The sequence below is a fragment of the Haemaphysalis longicornis genome, unplaced genomic scaffold (assembly GCF_048455015.1).
Source record: "Haemaphysalis longicornis isolate Haplotype H1 unplaced genomic scaffold, Haemaphysalis longicornis Haplotype H1 scaffold_13, whole genome shotgun sequence".
Taxonomy (NCBI): Eukaryota; Metazoa; Arthropoda; class Arachnida; order Ixodida; family Ixodidae; genus Haemaphysalis; species Haemaphysalis longicornis.
Window position 1 is genome coordinate 25,578,586 of NW_027526233.1, and position 11,716 is coordinate 25,590,301.

Genomic DNA, 11,716 nt, shown 5'->3' on the forward strand with positions numbered 1-11,716 from the left:
CGAATTTGATTTTGGCATCACGTTGGACGAGCGTCTGTTCCGTTATTGGTAGTGAGCAGGCTTCTGAAGACTGCGGTTGAGAAGCCTTGTTCTTTTTTGTACGTGACCTGCTCCGTCGTTGAGACTCCGGGTGAGAGACTGGCCAGACTGACCGTTTTGTATCGTTGGATTTGCGGATTCTTCTTCCACTGACTCTTCTCACTGACTCTTCTCCCGCCTTCAAGTGGCCTTAGATTTTCGTACTGGCGTACCAGTCAGCGAAGCGTCGTGCAGCTCTTGTGTGTAGCGACCTTGACTTGGAGCTAGATACAGTGTACAAACTAACAAAGGGAAGAAAGGCACATTCATCGATTCACAAACGTGTTGTGTCTTCGTTTCAACTGAGCGAACGAATTCGCTGTTGAGCGCGAGGTCGAGGGTCCCGAATCCGCCGCGGCCGCTTTTCTGATGGAGGCAAAAAGCAAAAACTCCCGTGTGTACGAGATTTCGGCACACATTAAAGATCCCCAGGTGCTCAAAATTATTCCGAAGCCATCCACTACGGCGCACCTCATTGCCTGCGTTACGTCGGCGCGTTAAACCCTACAATCAATCAATGAATGAGCGAACGACTTGCGACGACCTGTCGGCGGCCGACGGACTAAACGCTGGTTCGACTGACTCTTGAGGAAGGTCGGCAAGCCGTGCACTAGCTCACTCAATCCAAGTCATCTCGTCATGACGGCACACGAAAACGCCACAGAAAAAGGGCGAGGATGCAGAAAGGAGGACCGCGTTTTCGAATTGATTTATCTACTAAATAAATTCGCGTAAACACACTCGGAGTGGTCGAAACATGGCTTGTGGACTCCGAACTACCATTTGCGCTAGTAATCACGCAATGTTTACAAATCATTTCAGTGTCCCCAGGTGGTCGAAATTAATCCGGAGCCCTCAACTATGGCGCGCCTCATCGGCTGCGTTGCGTCGGCGATTTAAACCCTACAACCAATCAATCAATCAGGGGTAGGGGGGGGGGGGTGTTGTGACGGCATGCAGGGGACCGAATAATCCTTCCTCGCGGGCTGCAGGTTGCCGCGGGAAGGTTGCCGAGAAGATAACGAGCACATTCAGCATTTAAATATTTCGGCCGTTCACATTGTATACGGCTATTTTATGTTATGAGAATATTTTCACTTCTTGCATGCCTGCAGAAGTACGTCAGGCTTGGATGACTAGAAAAAGTGGCAACAAGAAGTATCCTTATCATTCGCGGCTGCTAGTTCACCTTGTTGAGTTTTGAACTCCGAAATGGCGACTGGCCATACAACATTTCGTCCGTGCCGGCGGAATGCAACGATGGTGCCACATTTTTGTATTTACGTATTTTCACGAATCAACACGCCCCCTATTGCAACGCGCCTGCAAGTTTATGTAAGAATATTCGAAAAAAAAATAATTTAACGCCGCTTCTACCACGCAGATGCAAAATACATGACCCCACGTACCTGGCTGAATACATTTTATTTACGCACGCAGCTGTAAACCAAAATTCCCTGTGCTTCATAACTGATTATCCAGCTCCTGCTAGCAATAAAGCTGGAGCCGTCAACATTCAAAGTACGTTAAATTTCAAGTGTCCTGACATTAATTTTCGACGCGACGGGCCGTTGGTTCATTTGTTGCTAATTTATGAATTCCACCTGGAAGTCTTCAAGGTCTCAAAAATGTTCGTGCTCAGGGACGGTGAAGCCTTTACATTAAATATGGTCCTAAGTAGGAACGACACAGAACGCGCCAACCGATGGTGAAGTTCCCTTCCTGGACAAGTCATACGTATGAGTGTGTGAGGTAACCTTTGGGGGCCGTCTGTTCGTAGTTTTGTTTTTTGATCTCACTAATTTGCTTGAATAAGGTGTTTTTCAAATAAACCTTCAGTTATTAAACAGCGCTTGTGTCTTTCCTACTCTTCATGCCCTGGTTTCGGTCGGTGGCTCTGACCATCATGAGAGTGCAGCTTGTTTATTTTCTTCGCAATGAATTTCAAAAACATTGTTTCCAGTGTGTCATGTTGGTGGACGTAAGGCGTACGGGAGCCGCTGGGCGCAGGCGAGAGTATGTTTGTGGCAGCGCGCTATGAAAGCGCTTTTTATTTCCGATCGACGTCTAGAAATGAGGGGGGTGGTCGCAGAGAAAGCCGATAAGGAAGCTTTAGCTATCATTTAGAGTATGGGCGAACTCTTACATGCACCGTTGTGCTTCTCTAGCCGCCAACAGGCGCTAGCGGGGCGGTCACGCCGACCTTTTCACCTCCATAGAGGACAGGCGACTGGCCCGGTTACTAAGTGTCACAGCCAGCACGGGTAAACAAGTGGGGGGAAAGCACCTCGTGAGGCTTCGAAAATTATTTGTTATCAGCTACTGCTCATGCGACCCAGAGCATATTACTAGTCGGGGCGAGTTTCGCTGGTGCCACGATGCCTTCGCTGATTTTGCACAAGCTGTATACAACAGAGAGAACGCGGGTTTTCGTCGGCTACATACGTCGCGTTGGCGATCGCAGAGGCGGCGATGCGGCAGCGGCGGTAGCAACCTGCACTTAGTCGTTTCTTCCGCGCAACAGATTGCCGCGCCGTCCGGGCGCCTGGTTATAGCTTACGAGGGCTGTCCTACTTAGGTTGGCTTCCGAACAAATGCCGCCAACACTTCCTAAAGTTATTCTATTTCTCTTTGTGTATGGAAGGGGGTGGGGGCGCACAGTTTATCGTGTATGGCTGCGCGCTTGGCTGACCTGCAGACCTTCGGCGACCGCCGACAGAGTCCCGGACAAAGGCGTCCGTGTGTCTAGACAGGGGGGACAATATTGCAGAGGAGTTTGGAGGGAGGGAGAAGGCGAGTATACGCCTCGAGCGCGGCCTGTAGGGGCGCCACTGAAATCCCCCTAGCGGCCCGTTTCGAAAGCAGCCGCGGGAGTCCGCGCCCCGCTGCCCAGTGCCACCGCTGCTTTTGCGGCACGTTCACGACTCAGATTTACCGTTGGCGGGCGTTTGAAATCCATGTTTATGTGGAGCAGTCACTCTGTTCACAAATGTGGTGTGTTTACGAGAGTGTAAATGTTTCTTACGCGATCTTAGTGTGCTATATTTGGTTTGTATAAGCGCCAGGTGTCTGCCACAGGCCAGCGTCGCGTAACCAGCGTATGATGAAGCCGGCTGTAGTTAAACTGACCGGAATTTACTAGCCGTGTCTCCGTAACCAGCGGTTCCTCAGATGTTCATGCTACGGCTATACACTACGATTTAAATCGGTTTTGTGCGCTTACGATCAGCGGAGCACGCATACCTGACAGCACGCCAGTTACGTTTGCCAATATTCTACCACAGATTTTGACCACCACCATTTACAAGCCAGTCTGTGTTAATTTCGGGAATATTCAACAAAAGTACGATAGACAATGCACAATTATTCTCGGGGATCAGCCCGCGACAGAGTCGTCTTGTCGTGAGGTGAGCGCCCGCAAACATTCATCTGCTGCATATATCCTCTCCGAGCGGCGCGGAGACGGGCTTAGAATATAATCCGCGTCCGCGACTAAATGCTTCTTCAAAATATCGTCATGTGGTACAGGAAGCCTGCAAAATAAAGCAGAAACTGAAATCAGAGGGCCTTATCACATACCACACTCTTCCAACGACACCTTTCATCGCTTAATTATTGAACAGTCTACCCTGTATACTTCCAAAAATGCGTCCGGCGGTCGATCAGCTCTTCGTTGAAGTATAAAAACAAAAGGACAGTAAACGCGAGATTTGTGTGTGGGATTACTAAACAGTTCAATGCTTGATTCCGCTCCGGATTTGTACACAGCGTCCCCATCCCCTTCTATCCACCGATGTCTCTCGAAAAAGCAGTGCATTTCGCGTATAGTTGGTCTAGTGAACCCTACCTGGCTTAATTTTCGACAAACGTCTTTAGCATGTTAGAAGCTGCATTGTTTTTTTTTCATTTCGGTTAGAGCTATTATTTTTCTTAATTCCGCACTTGCACAGCATTTTTTCCCGTGGTTTCATTAACGTGCCTTGGTTCTTGCTATATGGCATTTGTGGGCACATATTTACGATGCACAGGCATAGAAATTACTTAGCATTTTCGCATGGTTTATATTTTTATAACAGGCATTAGTTATTGTCTGGGATTGGGTAATCACATCCCCGAAACACATTTGTCTGCGACGTGTATATTCGAAACGAAGCCGCGTTCGTTGTACACGCTGCAAAATGAAGCCAACCTCTCATTGTGCCAGTATCAGGTCTAAACGAGGCGACACTAGAATTCACTTGTGCCTGATGTTTTGGAGGTGACATGGGTGATATGGTGATATGCTGCTGCCGTCGCCGACGCCCGGAAGAGCGGCGACGAAGCGCGCAGAACTGCGTCCCATGGTAGCTCTTGCAGGTGATTGCGTACTCTACGAAGACGCAGCTGCTTTTTAAGTTACCTAAACGTACTCTTTCCCTATAGACGTTACCATAACAAGTTTTTCAGGGCGCGGAAAGGCGAAAAGAAGCGAAACAGAACCAAAACACTGCACGAGCCCCTATCAGCCACGCTGCGCCAACCCCGTCAACGCTGTGGAGAAGCGGCGGCAGGCAGCGCAGCGATCGCGAAGCTCGAGGCGTATATAGGGCGCCCCAGCCAGCCCGTATCCGCGAACAAGCGCTGTTTCGAATACGCGTCGGTATCGCCGATGGCGAGAAAAAGAAAACAAGAAAAGCAAACGGTGGGGAGAAAGCAGGCGCCGGCTTGTAGGCGCCGCCCAGGTAAATAAAAAAAGAACTCTTCGTAGAGAGAAACAGGCGGTAGGATTCTCCACGACAGGTACCAACGGCAGAGAAGAACGGTTACGCCAAGAATGAACCCAAACTTCGGACATAATTGCAGTACGCGCGTTGCTCAGAAATGTACCGTGCTTTTAATCAGTTGAGCGATGTTCAAAATACCGCTTTACTGTTAAATTGAAGGCTGTGAAAGAAATATAGTACAGCGCGACGTCGCTATAACTAAAGAATGTAGGAAGCTGCAATATATTTCTAAGCGTGCAGCTGTGGCAAAACTGCAAAACCAAGAAAATATTAGTTGAACTTACACAGTGCTTGCGATATATTAAATATTTAAAATTCTAATAATTGTACAGTAAATAAATACAACTGTGCGGCCAATGCAGATATTTTAATTTCTCAATGTTACTTTTTTATGCATTCATTTTCTTTACCAATTTAATCAACTACTTATTTTTCACCTCTTATGCAACCATTTCTTTACCTTCTGGTATTCTTTAAGAAAACGTGTAGTGAAAAGTTGTAGTTTTATCTTTGCTATAAGTGAACTTGCTTGTGTAGTATCTTTTTTCTTTTTCGTCCATACTGTACGTGTTTGACATGGAACGGTTTAGTTCATATTTTGCTTTATACTGTCATTTTGCTACAAAATATTATTGCATTAACAAAATAATTTGCTGATAGGTTTTACATCTATTTGCAGTTTTAAAAACAAATCCTTTCGTTTTTAAGCGAAGCTTTCTTTGCCTGGCTGATGGAGAACGTTTGCGAAAACGCACTGCAGGAAAGCCAACTTTGTGACGATGGTGATGGTGGCGGGTGAAGTGAAAGGAGTTTGAACCTCAGCGATCAACATTGAAACCTCCAGCGATCAAAATGCATGCCTCAAAAGCTTCGTGTTTCAACCTTCTTTGTTGTTAGACAAATGGCATTTGAGTTTTACAACAGTGAATGATGTTTAAGCTGGTCGTTGGGCTGGCGAACGTGCGCAGAAAAACCTCGCCGAGCGAGGACGTCATCGTTCGCGCCGACACCACTCGACCTTGTAGAACACTCTGCCCGAGCCTGCCAGTCATGGAGAACTTTTAGCGGCAAGTTCGGAAATCCATGTGAGATGCAAAAGTCTTGTCTGGAATGCAGGCAGAGATGGTGCAATAGAAGAAGAGCGCCACTCCCAAAGATAAGCAAGCGCGGCACGAAAGCCGCAACCACGCTACTCGAGAACGGAGGAGACGACTTTGGTACAATCCCGAATATCGCGCCGGTGAAGCAGCAGCGAAACGTCAGATCCGGAGTTACGAGCTCACGTGCATTGTAAATACATGATGACCGAGTGTTCGTTCGTGTTTTGGGGCTAGCCTAGACACCACGCTGAGAGCTTGACCGTGTCTCGAAGCATAACCAAGAAAAAAACTTGGCCGAGCCTCCAACCATAATGGCGCATAAACTTAACCGAACCGAAAATAAGCCGGGGTGGCTCCACCAGTTTCCCTGTTTGTCCACAGTTCGCGCAACTAAAGTGCGAAGGTGCTCCATTTTTTGTTAATATTGTCACGGCATGGCCTGTCGCACGCGCCCGGCCACAAAGAACAAACAAAGAAAGGATTCCTCGCGCAGCAACCAACCAATCAACAGCGGCCAACCAACTAAGCCACGTGCTGAAGAAGAAGGAGGGACACGCGTGGCGGCGCGAGAGAGAGCTCGGTGACAGCGGGACTAGGGCGTTCCTTTTTTAGTGAGGCACAAGTTCGCCTTTTAATAAATCTGTTTTGTCCTTTTACCACCAACGTCATGTTCTTGAGTTTGTGCCACGCTACACTGGTGGAGGTGCTGGGTATCTTCAACCCATTGCTTTCGACTCCTCGTGCTTCGCGAGCATCAAGCCCCAGCAAGCCGGCACCTGTCTACACCCCGGTTCATCGCAGCAGCCGTCGACTGCTAGGTTTCGCTCCTGAGTTCTCCACTCTTCCCGAGAAAAAAGCGTCGGCTCGTCACGTTCGTCAAGAACCACCGATGGAACAAGCGCAAGATTCACAGGTGACTTTCCACCCACAAGTGACTTTCCAACATCCTCGAGAGCCTGAAATCTTTCATGGTGACTTGTTCGAAGACGTGGAGGACTGGCTCAATCCGTTCGAGCGCGTCGCTTCGTGCAATCAGTGAAACGAGGTTCAAAAACTGGAACAGGTGTAGTTTTCTTTGGATCACGATGCGAGAACATGGCTTGAAAATCGACAACGGTCTTTGCGAACGTGGGAAGAATTTTCTCAGGAGCTACGGGAAGCATTCTCCAGCACGGACCGGCGAGAGCACGCACAACGGCTTCTTGAATCGCGCATTCAGTTACCGAATGAGAGTGTGAGCATGTTCTCCGAGCACATGGCGCGCCTGTTTCGAAAGGCGCACCCCGACATGTCTGAACCCAAGAAGTTGCGCTACCTAATGCATGGCGTTAAGGAGCAGCTATTCGCCGGGCTTGTACGGAACCCTCCGCCGACTGTACGCGAATTTGTAAAGGAGGCTACGGCCATCGAACGAGCACTCCAGGACCGATGCCGCCAGTACGATCGCTCAAGCAACACATCGTTGGTGAATACGGCTGTTCTGTCTGCCGTCAACGAGAGCTCCCTGCGTGACCTCGTCCGCTCGATCGTACCGGAAGAACTTCAGAAACATAATGTCCGTTCCAACCAGCCAGTTCGAGTTTCTGTTGCGGAGCTCGTACGAGAGGAAATCCGCCAGGCACTTGCACTACCCGAACAGTACCCGCAAGAACCACAAGTGAACTACGCGAATGTCTTAGCTCGCCCACAGTCCGAGCCACAAGTGAGCTACGCGAATGTCTTGGCTCGCCCACAGTTTCACAGGTCAACGGCACCACGTCGACAGCTAGTTGCTTAACCAGGGCCTCGGCCCGAGACCAGACCCCATCCTCAGGTACGCAAGATGGACGTGTGGCGTACTGCTGACAACCGGCCGCTATGTTACCATTGCGGTGAAGCAGATCACGTCTATCGTCGCTGCCCGTACCGAGAAATTGGACTTCCCGGTTTTTCGCCATCTGCTCCCGGTACCCGCTTTGGTGAACGACCTCCACAAATTGAAGATTATCTTGCAACGAGAGCAACTGCCAGGCTTCGGCCGCGTTCGCCCTCACCAGGTCGTGCAAACAGCCCACCCAACGTTCATCGAAGCCGTCAGAACGTGCCCAGGGGAAGGTCCCCAAGTCGTGGGAGACGGGAAACTAAAAGCGGCAACCTCAGGAGGCAAGGTTGCTAACGACGACAGCTACCAAGCCCCTCCAACGACCCAGACGAACAATCCGACAGGGTTGACGTCTGAGGAAAGTGGCGACGACGTGGTGACCTGCGGTCCAACGGCGCTGACAACCGAAGAAAGCGCCGATGACGTCGTCAGTGCTGAACTGCCTCTTTTTGTCGACGGGCATGAAGTGCTGCTTTGGTGGACACTGGTGCGGACTTTTGTATAATTAGTCAACGTCTCACGGCACGCTTACGAAAAGTTAAAACCCCGTGGACCAGGCCTCCCCTCCGTTTGGCTGGTGGACATCTAATGGAGCCCGTTGGAAAAGGCACTGCCAGAGTTCGCATCGACGCTTCAGATTTTGTTACCTCATTCATCATTCTGCCGCAGTGTTGCAAAGACCTCATATTAGGCATGGACTTCCTGAGGGAACACAAAGCAGTAACAAACCTCCGCGAGCGTTCCGTCACATTTTCGACTGGCTGTGTACCTTCAGAACTCAAAGAGCACCTATGCTCGGCGTTGCGGGTTATCGATGACGGCGTTACTTTGCCACCCCGATCATGTGCCCTTGTCGCTGTCAAGTGCGACTCGTCATGCTACGGGGATGGCATAGCAGAGCCGAAGAGTGCTCTTTTTCTAAACCTTGGAGTCGGCATTGCTCGGAGTATAGTGGCACCTAAATGATGGTTGCACCGCGATCTTACTTACAAACGTTGGACATGAGCGTCAGCAAATCCCGAAAGGTACCGCCGTGGCAAGTTTTCAGAGCATCGCTGACGGCGCAGAATGTCTCGTGTTGCACACAGAAACATCAGACACGGAGCGCTCGCCCCCCACAATCAATATTTGTCCAGACCTGCCACTGGAGAAACAGCAAGGGCTTCTCCAGTTATTGCTGAAATTTCAAGATTGCTTTTTTTCGACAACGAGGGTTCGCCAGACAGCGCTAACAAAGCACCGCCTCGTTACCGACGACAACCAAAGGCCCATTCATCAGAATCCTTACTGTGTCTCCCCGAAAGAACGCGATGCCATACAACAGCAGGTGCAACAAATGCTCGAGGACGATGTTATTCAGCCATCTCAAAGCCCTTGGTCGTCACCGGTGGTCCTAGTGCGGAAGAAACATGGCACTCTACGCTTTTGCGTTGACTACCGAAAGCTGAATGAAGTCACAAAAAAAGATGTGTATCCGCTCGCGCGCATTGACGACTCTCTGGACAGACTGCGCAATGCGCGCTACTTTTCGTAGATGGACCTAAGAAGTGGTTGTTGGGAGATAGAAGGTGATGAGCGGGATCGTGAAAAAACTGCCTTCGTGACACGAGACGGACTTATGAGTTTAAAGTTCTCCCCTTTGGATTGTGTTCCGCTCCGGCCACATTTCAGAGGATGATGGACACTCTTTTGACCGGCTTGAAATGGCAAACGTGTTTAATATACCTCAATGACGTTGTCGTGTTTTCCGAAACCTTTAACGAGCACTGGAAACGGCTGACTTCTGTCCTTCGGGCCATCCGTTCCGCTTGACTCTCTTTGAAGCCTGAGAAATGCCATTTTGGCTACGAGGAGCTCCGTTTTCTGGGCCATGTTCTTAGCCGCCAAGGGTTCCGACCTCACCCTGACAAAACTGCAGCCGTTGCTGACTTCCCTGTGCCTACAGATAAGAAGTCCGTGCGCTGCTTCTTGGGCCTGTGCTCCTACTACCGACGTTTTATACAGGCCGTTTCGCACACTGCTGCCCCAACTAACGCGAACAGACTCGAGTTTTGTTTGGGCTGAAGAACAGCAAGCGGCTTTTGACGAGCTCAAGCAACGCCTACAAGCTCCACCTGTGCTCACGCATTTTGATGAAAATGCCGACATGATGGTCCACACAGCCGCAAGCAACGTCGGACTCGGAGCAATTCTCGTACAACGGCAAGACGGTGCGGAAAGGATTATCGCTTTCGCGAGCAGGGCCCTTTCCCGCGCATTGTCCAACTACTCCGCCACCGAAAAAGAATGTCTTGCTGTTGTGTGGGCTGTAATGAAGTTCCGCCCTTACCTTTATGGCCGGCCATTTCAGGTCATTAGCGACCACCACTCGCTGTGCTGGTTGACAAACCTCAGGAACTTATCGGGACGTCTTGCACGCTGGAGCTTACGGCTTCAAGAGTTTTACATGAGTATTGTATACAAATCCGGCCGGCAACATTCGGATGCTGACTGTCTTTCCCGGGCACCAGTGGAAGCAGCGGACACTAACTACGACGACGATGACCCATTAGTCGGGGCTGTAGACATCATCGCAATGTCCGAGAAGCAGCGGCAAGATCCAGAACTGAGCCAATTGATTGACTATCTGGAAGGGCACACATCGGTCGTACCAAAAGATTTTGCAAGAAGCTTGCCGTCCTTTTCGTTACGCAGTAGCGTTCTCTACAAGAGGAACTTCGCCTCTAGCGGCAAAGAATACCTACTGGTAATGCCAACAAGTCTCCGCGACGAAGTACTGCTGGCCTGCCATGATGAGCCAACTGCTGGCCACCTTGGCTACGCCCGAACACTGGCGAGAGTCAAACAAAAGTATTACTGGCCAAAGCTTTCAGCGGCTGTTAAGCAGTACGTACGGACGTGTCGGGACTGCCAGCGCCAAAAATCGCCTCCTGGCCGCCCTTCCGGCTTGCTACAACCCCTTCAGATTCCAGCCGCACCTTTCGAGCAGGTTGGCATGGACCTTTCGGGCCCATTTTCCACTTCGTCGTCGGGGAACCGATAAATAATCGTAGCAACCGACTACCTCACCCGCTATGCCGAGACGAGAGCTCTACCTCAAAGGACAGCTGTAGAGGTAGCCCACTTCTTTCTGGAGAATATAATCCTTCGTCATGGTGCCCCAGCCATCGTCATCACGGATAGGGGAACGGCATTCATGGCCCAACTTGTCTGAACATTAATGACGCTCAGCGGTACTTCTCACAGGAGAACTACTGCTTACCATCCGCAAACTAATGGACTGACCGAGCGGATGAACAAAACAATCGCCGACATGCTGTGCATGTATGTAGACGTCGAGCACAAGACGTGGGACGCGATGTTGCCATATGAAACGTTCGCGGACAATACGGCACCGCAGCAATCGACGCGAATGACTCCATTTCGGGTCCTCTACGGTCGTGACGTAGCCACAATGTTAGACGCGATGCTGCCCCACGTTGGAAATGATGATGACTCTTGTGCCCAACAGATCACGTAGCGCGCTGAAGAGGCAAGACAGCTAGCCCGTGTCCGCATCAGGGACCAACAGCACCGCGACGCAAGCCACTACAATCTGCGCCGCAGGCACACGGAATTCCAGCAAGGTGATGAAGTTTGGGTATGGACACCTGTCAGACACCGCAGGCTCTCCGAAAAGTTGTTGAGAAGATACTTCGGACCTTACAAAGTGTTGAGACGACTAAGCGACGCTACACACTAAACTTTTTTACGCCCTTTTGGCCAAAAAAGGTGTAAAATAATTGAAAAAAGGGTGTTGGGAGGCCCTCACACCCTTTTTCTTGAATCTCAACACCCTTTTTCATTGCTTTCCACCATTTTTTTTGTGAAAAAAAGGGTGTTGACCAACCTCAACACCCTGTTTTGAGGAAGGG